The sequence below is a fragment of the Phodopus roborovskii genome, unplaced genomic scaffold, assembly GCF_943737965.1.
Source record: "Phodopus roborovskii unplaced genomic scaffold, PHOROB, whole genome shotgun sequence".
Lineage (NCBI taxonomy): Eukaryota > Metazoa > Chordata > Mammalia > Rodentia > Cricetidae > Phodopus > Phodopus roborovskii.
Genome location: NW_026125554.1, coordinates 4,263,439 through 4,283,903, shown reverse-complemented (window position 1 = coordinate 4,283,903; position 20,465 = coordinate 4,263,439). Strand labels below are relative to the sequence as shown.

Genomic DNA, 20,465 nt, shown 5'->3' with positions numbered 1-20,465 from the left:
TTGTGATCCCTCTGGAGTTTATTCTGTGGAGCTTGTAAACGACGGTATCTCGTGTGTAGGGTAGCACTCCGCTGCTAAACTGATGTAGAAGAGTAGAATTGATAGTATTGATAGTATAAGGATTTACGGATTCTTTTTTAGTTTATGTTTTTTATTTGTTAGTTTTTCGAGACATGTTTCTGTGTGTAGCTTTTGAAGCCTGTCCTAGAAGTCACTTGTGGATCAGGCTGACTTTGACTTTACAGAGATCCACCTGCCTCTGCCTTGAGCTGGAATTAAAGGCGTGTGCCACCACCGCCCTTTGGATTTACCAATTCTTAGGAGACATTACGTCACACAAAGAATTTAGCTAAGGAAGTGAAGTCTCCCAAATACTCTAAACACAAGTGGTACGTTACTTGTGCCTGCTAGAGATTAGTGTGATAAAATGTGTCTTGTTTACCAGCCCTTAAGCTACATTCTTATAACCAAAGACAACCCTTATTTATAACCACCCTAAAGGCCCATTCCCCATCAGAGGACAGGCCTCTAACAAAGGGGCCATTACAGGTTCACAACCAGTATTAAGGCCTGCCGTGCTATGTTAATTCTAGAACAGCTGCATCTTCAACCTTTTTGAAAAATAATTTTGGAATAAGGTCTCCCAAATAGAGTCAGTTGGACTTGAACCCTTCCTGTAGCCCCACAGTCCTTGCTATCCTCATAAGCACCCTAAATTGTTGGATTACAGGGCTGCAGCACCAGGGAAGTTCTTAACTGGAAAAAAATACCAGTTTGAGTCACGTAGTGTTCTGTCCATTGCAGTAACAAGAGAAGGGTTTGCATGTGGAGCATGGCTCTCCCCTCAGACCAGAAGAGGAGGAACAGTGTACTGGGCACACTGCAGGGGAAACAGAGTAGACAATAGCTAGATCCCAGACTGAAGTTGCAGGCAGTGAGCTGCAGGGGTCTCCATCATAAAGAAGGACCTGGTGGGACAGGGTGAGTGAGTTTCTGTGTAACTTCCCAGCATATGTTATTCCTTCCATATGCATGAAGACAGACAGAATTGCTGGGCTTGAACTACTGAGTATCCAGTTTCCAATGATCGAACTCTCCTGTGCGGATATGTGCAGTCCTGGTTGTCACAGTTAAGTCAGCTCAGAGGTTTGAGACACAGGCCAATGGCTGTAACTCCATGTGTCAGCTTAAGGCACTCAGCAGCAAACATCTAACAGGGGACAAAGTCCTACAATTTCTTAGTGATAACATTCTTTGCACCAGGGAAGTGCCTTCTTTGTTTGAAAGCCAGTATAGCTGTGTGTTTCTCCCATTATTTTTATCATTTTGAGAAGTCAATTACCAATATCATGTTTTAAATTTCATTTGCTTTAAATGCATTCATAATCTAATCTCTATTTGTTTCTGCTTTCCATTTTTTTAAAAGTGCTATTCATTTATTTCAATCAGTTTAGAGTGGGGGATCAAATAAGCGTATCACAGGAGCGGCCTAAGACCGACCATTAGAAAAATCCATATTTATATTACAGGCACTAACAGCAAAATTATAGTTATGAAGTAGCAGTAAAAATCGCTTTATAGTTAGTGGGTCACCACAGCAACCGGAACTGTTTTACAAGGTCACAGCCTTCAGAAGGTTGATGAGAACCACTAGTTTAGATCAATGTCACCTGCAGCTCAGGCTTGCCTTTCTCTTGGTAATTGAGAATTGCTTTGAACCCCTAATCCTGCTTCTGCTGCCCAGGGCTAGGAAGATCATCCTGCAACTCCTTCCAGGATGGGTCTTGACTGGTCTAGGGGAAGGGAAAATAGACCCCTGAATGAGTGTACTCCTTCTGTTCTCAATTGTATTGTGAATTTTCTTTTGTCGTTGTTGTTGTTTGAGACAGGATTTCTCTTTATTACTTTGGAGCCTGTCCTGGAACTAGCTCGAGACCAGGCTGGACTCAACATAGTTCCGCCTGCCTCTGCCTCCCAAGTGCTGGGCTTCAAGGCGTGCACCACCAACGCCAGTTGTGAATTTTCAAATGAGGTCAAACCTGTGTAAGAATTGAGTTTACTGAGCAACTGTAAAGCTGGTGCAGTCACAGCACAGAAGGGGATGGGCAAGAAGGAGGGGGAAGCTTTTTCCTGCTTTGACAGTAGTTAATATTAGCAGTGACCAGTGAGGAAATCAATTTTAGATGATTGGAAAATGTTCTGACTGGCCATTTCTCAGGTTCACAGACCAGGCAAATAAGAATCTAGATAAACTGCAAGACTTTCATGAAACCAAATTACTGAAGTTACAGTAGTTCAACTAAAATAGAACTTGAATAAAGTGGTGTGGCCCTGTCTGTGTTTCCCAGGTTTAAGATGTATTCCGTGAGAGAAATGGGGTAATTAATGTTCTCTCCTCTTGCCATAAAGCCAGTTTCAGATTTTTTAATGTAATTTTGGGGAATTATAATTACATCTTTGCGACTATCTCTTTCCTGCTTCCAAGCCCTCCCATAATAGAGCCATCATCGTTTTCTAATCCGTGGCCTCCTTTTGCTTTTACAACAGTAACTGTTTGAATGTGACTTGTGTTTGACTGCATGGGACATTGACTGTTTAATGGAATGTGAACACCTTGTAATCTGAACAGGAAGTGTTCTGAGAGAATGGAAGGTTTTACTAAACTATAATTTCCCAGACTAGGCTTAGCTTTCAGGGGTACCAGTGGGAGGTAGCTTACAGGCTCTTTCCAGAGTTCTCCTCTTGTTCTGCTGTGAGGAGATATAAAGAAGATCAGAAGCCATGCCATGGTGAGTGTGGGGACAACTGTCCTTAGTCCAGGAAGAGCAGGTAGGCTGAGCTGTCAGAGGACTGGGATGGGCCATGAGCCAGACTGGTCTCTTGGTCCCTGTGTTGACCTAGGCAGTGGTCCTTGGCCTCTATGACTCACTGAGTGTGGGTTCCCTGAGGAGGCAGACACTCTGCCGCTCTGGTATGGGAGGCTATGAGCTTGTAATATCACTGTCCAGTGTGCATACACAGGCATTGCTTTTGGCGTGCAGTGGGAAGACAAATTTGAAAACCAGAGTCCTGGTTTCTAGAAGTTCTGAATGCTGCATGCCACTTGCAGGTTTATCTTATAAATGGTATAGATGGTTTAGAAACTGGTAGAAAGGAGGTAATGGGATCATCCTTCAGCAATACATGATTAGACTGCTTTTAACTGTCTGCTACTGCCAGCCACCATGGTGTAGATTAGTAAAGTCCAGTTGCAGGGGACAAAACGAGTTTCTCAGCCTCAGAGGTATCTCAGGTTTGCATGGTGTTGGGCAGATGCTACATCTTGTGCCATAATCCATGTGGCAGGGAGCAGACATTAAATTATTCTTCTACATTGTGTTTTGATTGGACATCATTGGGGCCCAGTTTGCCAGAAACCACACAAGATCAAGAGGGCCTATAGAATTATAGTATGCTCTGGAGGAGATCACCTCCATTTGCAGAGGGGGCTACAGTGCATGGAGCCTCTCTGAAATCAGTATCACTGGCTGGAGGGTCAGAGGCATAACAGGGTCACTAAGTTAATTTTGTGGGAGTTGTGAAGTCTGTGTTTCTTAGATTTCTACACACATAGAATCATAGGTCGTGCTGGACAAGATCACAGTTTTCCGGGCTGAGTTTCCTTTGGTCTTTTGATTAAAAATAGAAGGTGTTTGCCAGGTTTTGTCTTGGCTTTTTCTCTCTATCTGCTTTATTCGTTCACAAATATTGTGCACATTTGATGATTGTTGTAGCTTTTGTGGTAAATACAGAAGTCATATTTTGTCAAGATGTATGCAATTTTCTTTCTTTCTTTTTCTGTTTGATAATCCCATTGAGCATTCTGAAGTGTGTCAACTTTGCAAGTGGTTTTGAAATCATATTTTCTGTTATAAATTTTGGCTCTTTGTCTTTGGATTGCATTCAATTTGTGGTGCAAATTGACTATATACAACATCTTAACATTGTTGCATCATTTTTTCCCAAGGATTATTTATGTACTGTATTTACTAAGGTTTTATTGTTGTTAATCTGTGACAGAGTTTTAGGTTATTGGATAAAAAGTACTCTGAGGCTTGGTAGGTCATTCAGCACATATTCTCAGGGATGACCCAAGTTCAGATCCCAGCACCCAAGTGTGGGAGCTCACAACAACTACCTGCTACTCCAGGTCCAGGCGATCTGATACTCTTTCCTGGTGTGTCACCTCCATACATTCTCTGAAACACACAAACACACACATAAAAATGGGGATAAATTTGTTCTCAAAAGTGGTTCAAGGAGGGGAGGCTGAAGAGATAGCTCAGAGGTTAAGAGTACTAGCTGCTCTTGCAAAAAGTCCAGGTCCCAGCAAGCACATGGTGGCTCACAGCCATCTATAATGAGATCTGGTGCCCTCTTCTGGCCTGTAGGCATACATGCAAACAGAATATTGTATCCATTATAAATAAATAAATAAATCTTTTTTTTTTAAAGTGGTGTGACTTATAACGCAATTAGAGCAAAAACACATTGCTTTAGGAATATCATACAAGTTATACAAATTTTCTTTAAAAATCTGTGACCTTGCCCTTGGTTTGGTAAAGTTCCTTTCCTTGCTCTGGTGCAGGCTTTAGATCTAAACATCCAGGCATCAGTTAAAGAAAAGTGGTCCTAACTTTTGTGAGGAAGAAAGTAGCTATTCAGAGTTAGTATAACGAAAGTTGTGTTGTCTAATGCTGCTGGTCATCACACAAAGTTCACACTCGTCCCTAAGTCTGTTTCCCCAAGTCTGCTTACCTGTGTCATGTATCTTAGCTGAAATTCAGGTCCAGTCTGTTAGGAGAAAGCTTGACAGGGACCTTGTATGGATTCCATGGCAGGAGAGGGTGACTCAGGCAGGGGACAAGCACACCAGGCAGACAGAGCTTAAGTGAGAAGTTTATTACAAGGGAGAAGGAAAAGAGGTAAAGAAACAGAGAAGACAGAAGAGACGAGAAAAGTCCTGTCTGCCTCAGGGAACCTCGGGAAAGAGAGGGAAGAGAGCATCAGTGGACGGGGTCTGACTTTTCAAGGGGCCCTTTGCAGCTATGTGCAGACTGGTACTCATGGAATCCTGGGCTGACCAGCGTATTGCCTGAGTACATTCTGCCAGGTGACAGGGGCAGGCCGGCATAATGTTCAATCCTTACACAGTCTCTAACAAAAGTCTCTGATTCAAGTGACAGGATCCTGGGGAACATGATGTAGTCACAGGGCCAATCTAGGTGGTGTCTCCATATAAACAGAGCAGAGCATTACTCTTGGTCTCTGCTTATATACTGTCCAGTGGGCTTTGGGCTTCATTGGCTTCTGTGCTGTGTCTGGTTGTCTGAAGTGAATGATATCCCTGGATTGTGGTTATCAGGTACAGCCTTGGGTGTGTTGGTTCCTGACTAAGTTACATATCGAAAGGGCCTTTTTTGTTTTTCTATGCCCACTACATCCTCTCTCCTGGTTCTTGAGGCATACATAGTGCCAATGGAGACCACATATGAGGATCATTAACACTTTCAAGGCAATTTGCAAATTCAGGCCACAACAGGAAAAGAAGGACGCATACAATAAATATTTCAATTATTTTTTTTTATGCATATAGAGTATTTTTTATTTAATTTTATATAACAAAGTCCAATTAAATGAAAACAAACATTTATACACAATATTTGGGAATTTGGGCGTCGTTCTTTCCAAACTACTTCCTGCTGGTAAGGGGCGCTGTCTTGGGGGATTCAAAGAAGATTCAGATATCCTAGCTGTAGTCTGTAGGGCTGTTTTGTCCAGTTGTTTGGAATGTAGGATCAGCTTGTACTCTGTTTCAGGCGGTCTGGTGTGATCAAACCACATTAGTCTGGAAGGAATCCACATCTTTTCATTTTCTGTGGAAACAAAAATAGAAATACTTTTCCCCAGTAACTTGTTCTTCAACTTAAATTTTGGAGTCAAAGCGTTTTTTTTTTTTTTTTTTTTTTTTTTTTATTTTACATGTCGATCCCAGTTCCCTCTCCCTCCCTCCCTCCCCCCAAGGCCTCCCTCCCTCCTTCCCTCCCTTTTGCCCTCTCTACCCTCTCCCATGCACTCTAAACACCCTCCCCTCCCAACCCCCCACCACAATACCATATGTAGGGGAATGCCATCCAGTTGGGGTCATGTAGATCTGACAGGTCCTGTGAAGTAGGGACTAGGGCTTCTCTCCTATCTCTAGAATAAGGCAGTTATCCCTCCATGGGGGATATGTTTGCAAAGTCCTTTTGTGCACCAGGGATACATCCTGGCTCCACTGTCTGAGGTCTCTTAGACTGCTCAGACCTTCTGGCTGAGACCCATATTCAGGGGGGTCCGAGTCAGACCCCTGTTGGCTTCCCAGCTATCAGTCTAGTGGCCCTTAGCTCCTCCTTGTTCAGGTAAGCTGTCTCTATGTACTTCTACCGCATGGTCTTGTCCTCTCCATCTGCTTCTGGGTTCTAGTTTGACTCAGTGTTTATGTATGGGTGTTTGCTCCTGTTTTCAACAGGCATTAGTTGAGGACTCCATGGAGAAGTTAGTTGTTGATCTCACTCTCCGGGAAGGGCATTTATGATAGCCTTTCCACGGAAGCTGAGATTGTTAGTTGGGAGCAGTCTTGTAGTTCCCTCGACCTTTCTTTGTGTTCAACTTTATCTTCAAACCAATATTGGCTCCCTCTTTTATGTTCTCTCTCTCTGTCTCTGTCTCTCTCTCTCTTTCCTATTTTCCATTCCTAACCAGGCTCAATCCTCCTGGTCGCACATGCCTTCCTCTCCTCTCTCTCATTTTCTCCTACTTCTCTCTCCATTAGCTGTCCTCCCCCACTATACCTGAGGTCTGGGGGACTTGACCCTTCCCAGTTCTGTGAGGGACTTTATATGAATCTCTTAGAATACAACTTGTATCCTAGTTCCTCTGGTGATGTGAATTATAGGCTGGTGATCATTTGATCTAGGTCTAAAATCCATATATGAGTGGGTACATACTGTGTTCCTCTTTTTGTGACTGGGTTACCTCATTCAGGATGGTTTATTCAAGTGCCATCCACTTGCCTGCGAATTTCAAGATACCATTATTTTTTTCTGCAGAGTAGTATTCCATTGTGTAGATATGCCACATCTTCATTAACCATTCTTCAATTGAAGGGCATCTAGGTTGCTTCCAGGTTCTTGCTATTACAAATAGTGCTGCTATGAACATAGTTGAACAGATGTCTTTGTTGCATTGATGTGAATCCTTTGGGTATATGCCTAAGAGGGGGATTGCCGGGTCCTGTGGTAAACTAATTCCCATTTTCCTGAGGAACCGCCATACTGATCTCCAAAGTGGCTGTATGAGTTTGCACTCCCACCAGCAGTGGAGGAGTGTTCCACTTTCTCCACATCCTCTCCAACATAAGTCATCACTGGTGTTTCTAATTTTAGCCATTCTGGCAGGGGTAAGATGGTATCTCAAAGTTGTTTTGATTTGCATTTCCCTGATAGCTAAGGATGTGGAGCATTTTCTTAAGTGTCTTTCAGCCTTTTTGATTTCCTCCATTGAGAATTCTTTCTTCAGTTCTGTACCTCATTTTTTAATAGGGTTATTTGGTGTTTTGTTGACTAGTTTCTTGAGTTCTTTGTATATTTTGGAGATCAGCCCTTTGTCGGATATAGGATTAGTGAAAATCTTTTCCCAGTCAGTGGGCTGCCGTTTGGTCTTGTCAACTGTGTCCTTTGCCTTACAGAAGCTTCTAAGTTTGAAGAGGTCCCATTTATTAATTGTTTCTTTCAGTGTCTGTGCCCCTGGAGTTATGTTCAAGAAGCGGTCTCCTATACCAATTTGTTCAAGGGTACCTCCTACTTTCTCTTCTAAGAGGTTCAATGTGGCTGGATTGATGTTGAGGTCTTTGATCCATTTGGACTTGAGTTTTGTGCATGGCAACAGACATGGGTCTATCTGCAGTCTTCTACACACCCTCATCCAATTGTGCCAGCACCATTTGTTGAAGATGCTGTCATCATGAAGGGGGTCTTGGATTTTGTCAAAGGCTTTTGCAGCATCGAGTGAGATGAATGTGTGGTTTTTCTTTTTCAGTTTGTTTATATGGTGGATTTCATTGACAGATTTTCATATGTTGAACCATCGCTGCATCTCTGGGATGAAACCTTGATCATGGTGGATGATTTTTCTGATGTGTTCTTGGATCCAGTTTGCCAGTAGTTTATTGAGTTTTTTGCATCAATGCTCATGAGGGATATTGGTCTGTAGTTCTCTCTTTTGTGTCTCTGTGTGGCTTAGGTACCAAGGTAATTGTGGCCTCGTAAAAAGAGTTTTATAATGAACCTTCTGCTTCTATTGTGGAAGAATTTGAGGAGTATTGGTATTAGCTGTTTGAATTTCTGGTAGAATTCTGCACTGAAGCCATCTGGCCCTGGGCTTTTTTTGTTTGGAAGACTTTTGATGACTGCTTCTATTTCATTAGGGCTTATATATAGGTCTATTTAAATTGCTTATCTGTACTTGATTTAATTTTGGTAAGTGATGGTTATCCAGAAAATTGTTCCTTCCCTTGTGATATCAAGTATGACTTGATGCATGAATCTCTGAATTTTCAGTTTATTTGTTATGTACCCCTTTTCATTTATGATTAATTTACATGTTCTGTCTGCCTTTTGGTTAGTTTGGATAAAGGTTTGTTTGTCTATCTGTTGATTTTTCGGAGAACCACCTCTTTGTTGCATTGATTCTTTGTACTGTTTTCCATGCTTACACTTTATTGATTTCAGCCCTCAAGTTGATTAATTTCCTGTCTTCTAGTCCTCCATGGTGAGTTTGCTTCTTTTTCTTCTAAGATTTTCAGTTGTGCTGTTAATTCTCCAATGTGAGTATCCTCCAGTTTCTTCATGTGGGCACTTAATGCTATGAGCTTTCCTTGTAGCACTGCTTTTAAAAAGTTTAGGTTTGTTGTTCTAGGAAGTCTTTTATTTTCTTTCTTTTATTTTATTTATTTTTTTTTGTAATATTTCCTTGACCCAGGAATGGTGCAGTTGTGCATTGTTCTATTCTGCAATTTGTGTTGTTGGTGAATTCTAACTTTAAACCATGATGATATGATAAGATGGAGGTGGTTATTCTAACTTTTTTGTATTTGTTGAGGTTTGCTATGTTGCCAAATATGTGGTCGATTTTAGAGAAGGCTCCATGTGGCACTGAGAAGAAGGTATATTCTTTTGTGTTTGGATGGAATGTGCTATAAATGTCTTTTACACCCGTTTGGGTCATAACTTCTGTAAAGTTCCTTTTTTTCTGTGTTAAGTTTCTGTCTAGTGGTGCTGTCTATTGTTGAGAGTGGGGTGTTGAAATCTCCCACTGTAAGTGTGTGAGGTTTTGTGTGTGGTTTGAGTTTTAGTAATGTTTCATTTATGAATGTGAGTGGCTCTGTATTTAGGACATAGATGTTCAGAATTGAGACTGCATCTTGATGTATTTCTTCTGTGATAAATAAGAAATGACATTCTTTATCTCTTTTGATTGATTTTAGTTTGAAGTCTGATTTTGTTAGATATTGGGATTGCTACACCAGCTTGTTTCTTGGGTACATTCGATTGCAAACTCTTTTCCCAACCCTTTACCCTTAGGTAATGTCTGTCTTTGAAGTTTTGATGTGTTTTTTGTATGCAGCAGAAGGATGGATTCTGACTTCATATCCATTCTGTTAGTCTGTGTCTTTTTATAGACAAGTAAAAATCATTGATATTGAGGGATATTAATGACCATTGATCGTTGATTCTTTTTGTTTTGGATTTGGTAGTGATGGTATTGTATGTGGATTCCCCTTCTACTCCCCCCCCCCCCTTTTTTGTTTTGTTTTGTTGTTTTTGTTTTGGTAAAGTGGGACTTTCTGTTCCCTGCTGTTTTGTGAGTGTAGTTAATATCTTTAGGTTGGAGTTTTCCTTTCAGGATGGATTAGTGGATATGTATTGTTTAAATTTGGGTTTTGTTGTGGAATATCTTGTTTTCTCCATCTATAGTGATTGAAAGCTTGGCTGAGTGTAGTAATCTGGGCTGGCATCTGTGGTCTTCTAGTGTTGGTAGACTATGTATCCAGGCCCTACTGGCCTTCAGAGTTTCCATGGAGAAGTTAGGTGTAATGCTGATAGGTCTGACTTTATCTGTTACTTCTCCGTTTTCCTTTGTTGTACTTAATGTTCTTTGCTTATTCTGTATGTTTAGTGTTTGACTGTTAATGTGGTAAGGGAATTTTTTTGTGGTCTACTCTATTTGGTGTTCTGTGAGCTTCTTGTATATTCATTGGCATGTCTTTAGGTTGGCAAAGTTTTATTCTATGGTTTTGTTGAATATGTTTTCTGTACCTTTGAGGTGGGTTTCATTACCTTCTTCTATACCTGTTATTCTTACGTTTGGCCTTTTCTTCGAGGTGTCTCGTATTTCCTGGATATTTTGTGCTAGGGATTTGTTGGACTTGGGATTTTCTTTGGTGGATGAATCTATTTCTCCTAGTGTATATCTTCAATGCCTGAGATTTTCTCTCCAGTCTCTTATAGTCTGTTGGTTGTGTTTATATGTATAGTTCCTGATCATTTACCCAGCTTTTCTATTTCTAGCATTCCCTCAGACTGTTTTTTCATTATTGTCTATTTTAGCTTTCAAGCCTTGAAATATTTGAATTATTTTCTTCACATATTTGGTTTTTTTTTTTTTTTTTTGGCTTTCCTTAAGAGATTTGTTTATTTCTTGAATTTTTGATTTGTCTTTTCCTCCATTTTTTGCACTTGGTTTGGTTTGGTGGTTTTTTTTTGTTTGTTTGTTTGTTTGTTTGTTTTTTTTCCCCCTTCGTTTTGTTTTGGGGTTTTTTTTTCTTCCATTTCTTTAAGGGATTTTCTCATTTCCCCTTTGAGGGTCTCTATCATGTTTATAAAGTTGTTTTTAAGGTGATTCTCTTCTGTTTCATCTGTGCTGGTATGGTCAGGTCTTGCTGGTGTAGAGTCTCTAGACTCTGGTGGCATCATATTGGTCTTTCTTTTGTTGAATGTATTCTAATACTGTCGTATTCCCATCGCCTCTTCCCGTGTGTGCAGGTGGGGCCTCTCCCTGTCCTGGTGGGTAAGGGTCAAAGATTCTCTTCTGGTGGGTTCAAGCAGGTTCAAATCTCCCATGGCTCCCCTGATGGGTGCAAATGGGTCCAAAACACTCACCTTTCCCCCTGGGCTGAGATGGGACTAGTACTGCATTGTCAATAAACTCTGGGTGGCGTGGCCTGCCAGGATTCGCAGTCCTCAGGCCTGTTCTTTGCCTTTCTAGTATATAACTCCGAGTGCAATTGCAATAGTCTTTTCAAGGGGTATATTTGAATTGTAATAAATTGGTTTTAAGCAGTCCATTCCATCTCTTAAATTGACAGCACAGAGCTGGAGAGCATGGGACTTTTCTAGAATATGAGTAGCTGGATGATCAGAAACATAGCTGGTTAAGGATCACATTGAATTTATTTTGTGGTAATTGTGACATTTATTTATTCAATTTTTATATACATAGAGTCATAGGTCATTGGCTAACATTGGTCAAGATCATACTTTTCCTGGCAGTTTCCTAAGGTCTTTTGATTAACAACATTACTATATTTTGTGAGTTTGTTCTTGGCTCTTTCTTACCATTTCCTTTATTCTTTAGTCAGTACTTTATACATTCTTGATTATTGTAGCTGTTGTGGGAAAATATAGAAGTTACATTATTTTGTTGTGTGTACTATTTTTTCATAATACTTTGAGCATTCTTAGCGCTTCTACTTTGCTTGTAGTTTTGGAATAAGATTTCCTGCTATGAATTGTTAGATTTACTTCTTTATTTATTTTATTTTATTGTGGTTTTTAATCTGTAAAAGATTTCCAGTGTATTTGATAAACAGTACTCTGGGTCTTGGCAGATGGGCCGGCACATACTCTTTTGGGGGGGTGACCTGAGTTCCTATCCTTAAAGTCAAGTCAGAGACTAGCAGTGGTTGCCTTCAATCCCAGCACTCAGGAGGCAGAGGCAGGTGGATCTTTTTGAGTTGAGGCCAGCCTGGTCTTCAGAGCTAGTTCCAAGACAGCTAGGGCTATTCCAGAGAAAACCCTGTCTCAAAAAAAATAAAAATAAAAAAAAAAAAAAAATAAGGAGGAGGAGGAGGCTCATAACCTCCCCCTGTTGTTCTGTATCCATGGAATTTGACACCTTTTCTCTGATGTGTCACCTGTATACACGTGGAAGACATTCTCTCACACAAACATAAACATAAATAGACATAAATGTGTTTTCAAAAGTGCTTATAACATATAAAGCAATTAGAGTGAAACAAGTTGCTTTTGGTGTATAATAAAAATTTTACAATGTTTCCTTAAAAAATTGATCATCTTAACATTTGTGTTTTGAGGGTTGAAAGTCCAATAAACTCCAAGCTAAACAACCACAATATATTTAATGCAGAGGATCTAGTACAGATGAATGTAGGCTCTGTGTAAGGAGTATGGTTTTTCTGCCTGCCATTGGTCTTGTCCCGCCACCACGCCAGCCCCAAATAACACACAGAGACTCTGTATTTGATGTAATGCTGTTGGCCTGGTACTAGTTTCTTATCAGCTATCTCTGTCTTAATTGTTAACCCATTTCTGTTAATCTAATATTTTCACGTGCTCTTACCGGGCAGCCTGCTGGCATCATCGTCTCTCCAGACTCTCCATCTTGACTCCTCCTCCCTACTTCCTCTTTCCTCCTTGTCTCCTAGTCCCTCCTATCTTGCTTTCCTATTGGCCAACAGTGCTTTCATTAACCAGTATGAGAAACATATTTACAGAATGACATCTCCCATCAGCTCTGTGCTTGCTGTTTCAATGTCTGAGAATGCCTATAACCCTTCTTTGTTGATTCCATGGGGCTACATTTTCCTGGTGTCCTTGACAGAGATGACATGTTGTTTATTATGTAATAAAGCTTGCCCAAAGATGAGAATGCAAAGCCAGACATAGCCTTAAAGGCCAGGCAGTGGTGGCACACGCCTTGAATCCCTGGACTCAGGAGACAGAGACAGAAGGCTCTCTGTGAGTTGAAAGCCACCCTGGCCTACACAGGACTGAATCAGTCTAAAAAGAGAAACAGCTCACACAAAAGTGATCTCAGCACTTAGGATCCCACGCCTTTAATCCCAGCACTAGAAAGGTATATTAGAAAGGAGCAGGGTCTCAGAGCTGTCATTTAGTCTCCAACCGTGTTGAGGACAGAAATCCTCCCCCCACCCATCCCTTGGTCTAAGGAAAAGGTAAGAACTAGTAGCTAGCTGCATTGCTTTTCTGATCTTCAGCTCGAACCTCAATGTCTATCCCTAAGTTATTATTCATACTTTGTTGATTCTATGGGGCTAGGTTTTCCTGGTGTCCTTGACCTTTCTGGCTCCTACAGTCCTCTTCCACTCTTCTTTAGGGTTCCCTGAGCTCAAATTACTGTTTGTTTGTGGATCTCTACATCTGTTCCCATCAACTCCAAGAACCCTCACTAATTTGCACTGGGCACCAACCTATGGATTACCAAATAACTGACAAATTTGCAGGGGTAGAGGGGTGTCAGATTTGGTTTCTTCTTCCCTAGGCCTCTGAGCCATCCAAATTTCCAGTTCCTTGTCATATAGGCAATGTGGGGCATGAGCTCCCATTAGTAGCTTGGGCCTCATGTTAGACCAGACCATGGTTGGTCCTTTGCGTGTTCTGAGCCACCCTTGCCTAATTATATCTTGTGGCAGGACAGGTGTACGTCAAAATTTTAGAGCTGTGTTGATGTCCAAGTCCCATTGGTGGGCGCCTTGCCTGATTACAGAAGATGGCAGTTCGGGCTTTATATCCTGTCTATTATTTGTCCTCAATGGGTTCACCCTCATAGGTTCCAGGAACTTTCCACTATAGTAGGTTTCTGAATTGCCCCATGAATGCCCTCCTTTTCCAATCATCTCTCCTTGTATTCTCTTTGCCTTTTCTCCCTACTCCACCTGCTTGGTCCCAACCCCACCTACCCCCAGTCCATCCACAAAATCTTATTTTATTCCCCCTTCCCAGGGAAATCCATGTGTTCCCCCTAAAGCCTTTCTTAGCCTCTCTGTGTCTAAGGATTGTGGTATGATTATCCTTTAACCACAGATATCCACTTTTAAGTGAATATGTATCATGTTTGCCTATCTGTGTCTCATTTTTCCCACTTAGGCTGGCAAGTAACTCAGGAAACAATCAAACAATCCAATTTCAAAAAGGGGAAAAAGTTCAAAATACAGTATTCTCAATAGAGTGATCTGAAATGGCTGAGAAATATTTAAAGAAACATTCAACATCCTAGTCTTATTAGTGATGGGGGAGATGTCATCCTGTAAATATGTTTCTCTTATTGATTAATGAATAAAGCACTGTTGGCCAATAGGAAAGCAAAATAGGCAGGACTAGGAGACAAGGAGAATTCAGGAAGAGGTAGGAAGAGAGTCAACATGTAGGACCAAGAGAGCAGAGGTCCGGGCCTTCTCTCCCATAAGATAAGACCACGTGAAAACACTTAGGTTGATAGAAATGTGTTAATATTTAAGACAGAGCTAGCCAATGAGAAATGCTAGTAACATCTAACACAGTGTCTCTGTTATTTGTGGCTGACACGGCTGTGGGACCAGGCTGGCAGGAAACCTACTCATAACAAAATGGCGCCTGCAACATGGATACTAAGAACTTCCACTTAAAACATATTAGGGAAATATAAATTATTGCTTTGAAATCTTATATTACACATACAAAAATAGCCAAGATCAGTAACACAAGTGAAAGCTCATGCTAGTGAGGATATATAGCAAGGGAATACTCCACTGCTGGTGCCAGTGTAAACTTTTACAGCTACTTTTGCAATCAAAATGGTGAAATTTGATCTACCTCAAATACCAGTTATACCTTTCTTGGGAATATACCTAAAAGATTCTTTACCCTACCACAAGGACACTTGCACAGCTAAGGTTATAGCAGCTTTATTCATAATAGCCAGAAACTGGAAACAGTATAAATGTCCCTCACCTGAAGTATAGATCAAGAAAATGTGGTTTATTTACACACACAATGAAATATTACTCAGCTGTTTAATAACAACATGACATGAAATTTTCAGGCAATGGGTGGATCTAGGGGAAAAAGTGATCCTGAGAGAGGCAATGTAGACCCAGAAAGACAACAATGATATTTCCTCACTAATATGAACATTAACTATATATGTTAATCATACATACTACAATCCCCAGACACAGAGAGACTAAGTAATAAGAAAGAGGGTTCTGGCGAGGGTGGGGATGGAAGTACATGGACTAACTACATTTTTGTCATGTGATGACCATAAGCCTATAGTGACCTGGGCCAGAATGTGATTTATTGAATAAAAATTTCCCAAATAGAATGATATATATGAACACTTGGCTCTCATTGGTGGCTTTCTCTGTGGTCATTGTTGGAATCTTTGGTATGAGAAGTCTTTATCCAGGAAGTTCCTCATTGAGGATGTAGCCTCACCCCATTTCCTGTACTTTGTGTCTACTTTCTTGTGGTTGAGTTTAATCAACCAGCTCCTTCTCATGCTGGTTATTAATCACCATTGTAGACTATCCCTAAATAATGTACAGAGAAGAAAGTACTTTTCACCCCTAAGGTATTTGCATGCCTGTTCTTATTTATTTTGTTGTTTTGCATCAAAAGACAAGCTTTCTCTATATAACACTGGGTGTCCTGAAAACAGACCTTGAGACCAGGCTGGCCTCAAAACACAGAGATCTGTCCCATGCCCAGGTTTTTAAGTTTTATATTATTGTCTCACGATAAACTACTGGAATGTAGTTTTTGTGCATGTCAAACATATGCCGTGGTGATGAGCTTTACCATTGTGTTGAAATAAATTTTAACAAAGACTATCATTTTTTTATCCTTGGATGGCATATATTCATGATATTAATACTCTTAGGTTCTTGATTCACTGGAATGCAGATGTGTGATATTCTTAGTATCTTTTGTATATGAATAAATATGATCATGTTTTGCTTATCTGCATGGATATGCACCATATGCATGCCTGCTGAACCCGGTAGTCAGAATATGGTTCCAGACACCCCGAATTTGGAGTTATGGATAATTGTAAGGCCTCATATACCCCATCAACTCTACAAAATCAGAAAGTACTGTTCACTGCTAAACCGTATATCCTGACCTGCTTTTTTTTCCTTCTTCTTTTTTTCATGATCTCCATTTACAGTGCTTACATTTTCACCTATTGATCTCTAATGGTTTTCAACATCCATTCTCTTTTAGTAAGATACTAATCTTACAATTCAAACTATGATGTTTCAGATTTCTGGGAAATTAGTGCAGAATGGGAATGAATATACAGTATACCTTGTTTCCTCTTCTTTTTTGTAGTTAGTAATTGTTCATTCAATTTCTCCAATGTGTACTTAGGACTGTTGATTTGTTTCATTGTCTCTGTCTGTTAATAATCATTTCTCTTGGAAGTGTAAACCCCATTGAAAGGGCAAGACAATGGGACATGTGACCCCTGTAGTGGCATCTTGCCTTGACAGTGAACTTGTAGTGGGGGGGGCACACCCTTTGGGTGTGGTATCAGGTGCAGAAGTGACCCATAATAAAGTAGAGGAGGGGCTGGGTCATGCTCTCTAACTGCGGACAGCATCAGAAGAGTTGAGACTGCATCTTCTAGCGCAAGAATACTCCAGGGGTTATTTACTCTTACCTGTGTAAGTCTTCCCTAATAAACACCTATTCATCATCTATCTTGGGTCTGGTGAACTCATTTCAACCCCACCTTCAAACCTCCTTTTTAGTTTCCTTCTAAAATAATGGATGATTATATGAGAACTTCTCTGTAATGGAATAAGTTGTGAAATACCAGAATTAAGTGAATATATTGTCAAAGATGTCTGCATTCATATTGTAATCACTATCACACTTCCAGAATGCAGTGACCTATGATGATGTGCATATCAGCTTCACTTGCAAAGAATGGGCTTTGCTGGATCCTTCCCAGAAGAGTCTCTACAAAGATGTGATGCTGGAGACTTACAGTAACCTTACTGCTATAGGTAAGAATGAATTTCCCTTCAACTTTTAAAATAAGAAGGCAACTGATTCTTGGTTATTGGTCTCTTCTGGAATTTTGAAAAAAATTCAGGCATGGTTCCTAGGGTCACTGAACTTAAAGTTTGCATAATTTCCAGTAATATATCATGCCTGTTCTGGTACTGTATTTTAGGCTACAAATGGGAAGCCCATAATATTGAAGAACATCATCAACGATTTAGAAGACATAGAAGGTAATTTTCATGTGCAAACTAATACAGATGTCACTCAGAAGAATTTTAATGTGTCTTGGGAGTTTTAAGAAGTAACAGTGTAAATAAGTACATCTTTAAGTGTGTTGATTATTAAATTCTCACAGCACCATGTACCTCAATGTCAGGTAGCTGATCTCTGTTAACAAGACTTTCAGTAGACAATGCATTATGGATTCACCATTTTAATTATAGCCCCATGACAGCTAGGCGATAAATCTGTCAATCCATTTAGTTCCATACCACTGTGATATGGCAAAAGACATAAGTACTGTCTAAAGCCTTCTAATAAGCAAATAGTCCATAGTAAATTTAGTGTTACTCAAATGCTTGTGGTGAGTTCCCAAAGTATAGTGAGATTGGCAGTTTATTATAGTTAAGAAGGTTGTTATGGAGAAACTTTAATACCCATATCTGTGTGAAGAACAAAAAATTAAACTGGATGCTTTATGAAAACCTTTAATTTGATAATTTTCTTTTGTCATGTTATGACATTCTTGCAACAAGCCATATGTGCATAAAGAATATGGAAAGAATAGCAATGAACTTCTCTCATAGAACAATTAGAAGATATATAGTAGTCCCCAATTGGAGTAGACTTTCTGAATGTAATGTAAGTTTACAATTCATTTTCTCTAAGTTCATCTGTAATATATCAACTCGTACCACCACAGAAACTCCTATGAACACAAAAAGCAGAAATTCTTCTGTTTGTCTTGCTTTTAGTTGCAAATGTAGTGTGTCTTATTGTGTAAGAATATGCTATGAATATAATCAGTATTTAACTCTGAGTTCTCCCAGTTGTCTTGGATTACATGAAAAGCTTCAATGGAAAGTGCTATAAATGTAACCCATGTAGTAAATGCTCTGATCATCACAGGTATCTTCAAACACATCAAAATACCCATTATGAAGGAGCCCTATGAATGTAAACAACCTGGTAAAATCTATTGCTCAGACTGTCTTTACACTTAGATCAAACTGTAAAATTAAGTCATACCTATAAAAGCATATATTAACAGAATGAATGTGGTAAAGCATTTTCATGTGCCAATTATCTTCACAGGTATAAAAGAAGTCATACTGAAGAGAAACCCTACAAATGTAGTCAATGTGGGAAAGCCTTTTCACAACGGAGTTATCTCCACATTCATAAAAGAACCCATACTGGAGAGAAACCCTATCAGTGCAATCAATGTGGGAAAGCCTTTTCACAACAGAGTCATCTCGGCATTCATAAAAGAATTCATAGTGGACAGAAACCCTATCGATGCAATCAATGTGAGAAAATTTTTGCAGATCACAGCTATCTTAAAAAACATGAAAAAATTCATACTGGAGTGAAGCCCTATGAATGCAATCAATGTGGTAAAACCTTTTCAAAGCCTGATAAACTCCAATTACATGAAAGAACTCATACTGGAGAGAAACCCTATCAGTGTAATCAATGTAAGAAAGCTTTTGCAGATCCAGGTTATCTTAAAATACATGAAAGAATCCATACTGGAGAGAAACCCCATGAATGCAATCAATGTGGGAAAGCTTTTAGACAACAGAGTCATCTCAGCATTCATAAAAAAACCCATACTGGAGAAAAACCCTATGAATGTAAGCAATGTGGTAATGCTTTTAGAAGTTGCAGTTATCTTAAAGTACATGAAAGAGTTCATACTAGAGAGAAACCCTATGAATGTATGGAATGTGGGAAAGGGTTTGCATACCACTCTAGTTTCTACCAACATAAAAGAACTCATACTGGTGAGAAACCCTATGACTGTATGGAATGTGGGAAAGCATTTGCAAAACTTCATCATCTCAAGATTCATAAAAGAACTCATACTAGGGGGAAGACGTTCATTGTCCATCTGATGGCACCGACTCCAGACAGACACAAGCCGCCTACAGGCCAGCCTGTGTACTCAAGACCCAGGCTGGAAGAAAGACATCCATAACTCATCTGGTCCCTCTATGCTCAGACAGGCACATGGCACCGACAAACCAGCCTGGCTCCTCAAATTCTGGCATGGAAGAAAGATGCAGGGCTCATCTGATGCCACTCAGCTCAGGCAGACACAAGACATCCAAGGCTCTAGCTGTACTAGGCAGGTGGGTTCAAATATGATAAGCAAGTATGTGCTAGAGAAAGAAGCAGAATGGGCCATATACTGTAGAAGGAGGCCAAACAGTAGTAAAAGTAGGAAGGAGTAGACATATGTGGGAGACTTTGCCACTCATCCTTTATGACATCCAGGCACAGGCTCCTGACAAGGGCTATCTCCAAGTCCATGATGCTGTCACAGCAAGACTCTGTGCACATCTCTGGTCCGTGTGGCCACCAAAGGCCACATGGATGCCACCAGTGGCCATCTAGGTGTCTGAGAGCTGTTGCCAGAGCCATGCTGAGCTTATTGGACCGTGCAGCCAGCTGGGGCCATTGTGTGTCCCATCCAGGCCTGAGGTGCTGCTGAGGGCTATGTGTGGGTCCATAGTTCTACAATAGCCAAGGTGGGAATTGACATCTGTTGCAACTGAAGGCTGGTGTGCTACCTGGGACCACACTGGTGCACAAGGGCCATGCTGCATCTGAGCTCTGTAAGTCTAAATGGCATGTAATATTCTCTGACGCTATGGTGACATTGGCTAGCGCTGCAGCTGGGGACCATGTATGGGTCTGTGGCCTTACTGCAGCCAGGATCTGTGTTGATACTTATGGCTCTAGACACCACAAGGGCCATGTGAATACCTGGGGGTCTGGGCTCTCATCTGGGGTCATGTTGGTATTTGTAGTAGTTTGAATGTTTTTGGAACTTTTAGGAGGTGTGGCTTTGTTGGATTGGTTATGGCCTTCTTGGATGAAGTGTGCCATTTTGGGGATAGGCTTTGAGATTTCCTATGCTCAGTATGTCCAGCAGTCTCAATGACTTCCTGTTGCCTATAAGACGTAGTGCCCTTAGCTATCTCTCCAGCTCCACCAAGCTCCCTGCCATGATAATGATGGGCTGCAGTCTGAAACTGTAAGTGAACCACCCCTATTACATGTTTT

The 20,465-nt window shown here is 40.6% G+C and overlaps 1 pseudogene; it reads left to right on the top strand.

The window, feature by feature from the left end:
* Nucleotides 1-20,465, top strand: part of LOC127216534 (zinc finger protein 431-like) — a 420,225-nt pseudogene that overhangs the window by 319,551 nt on the left and 80,209 nt on the right.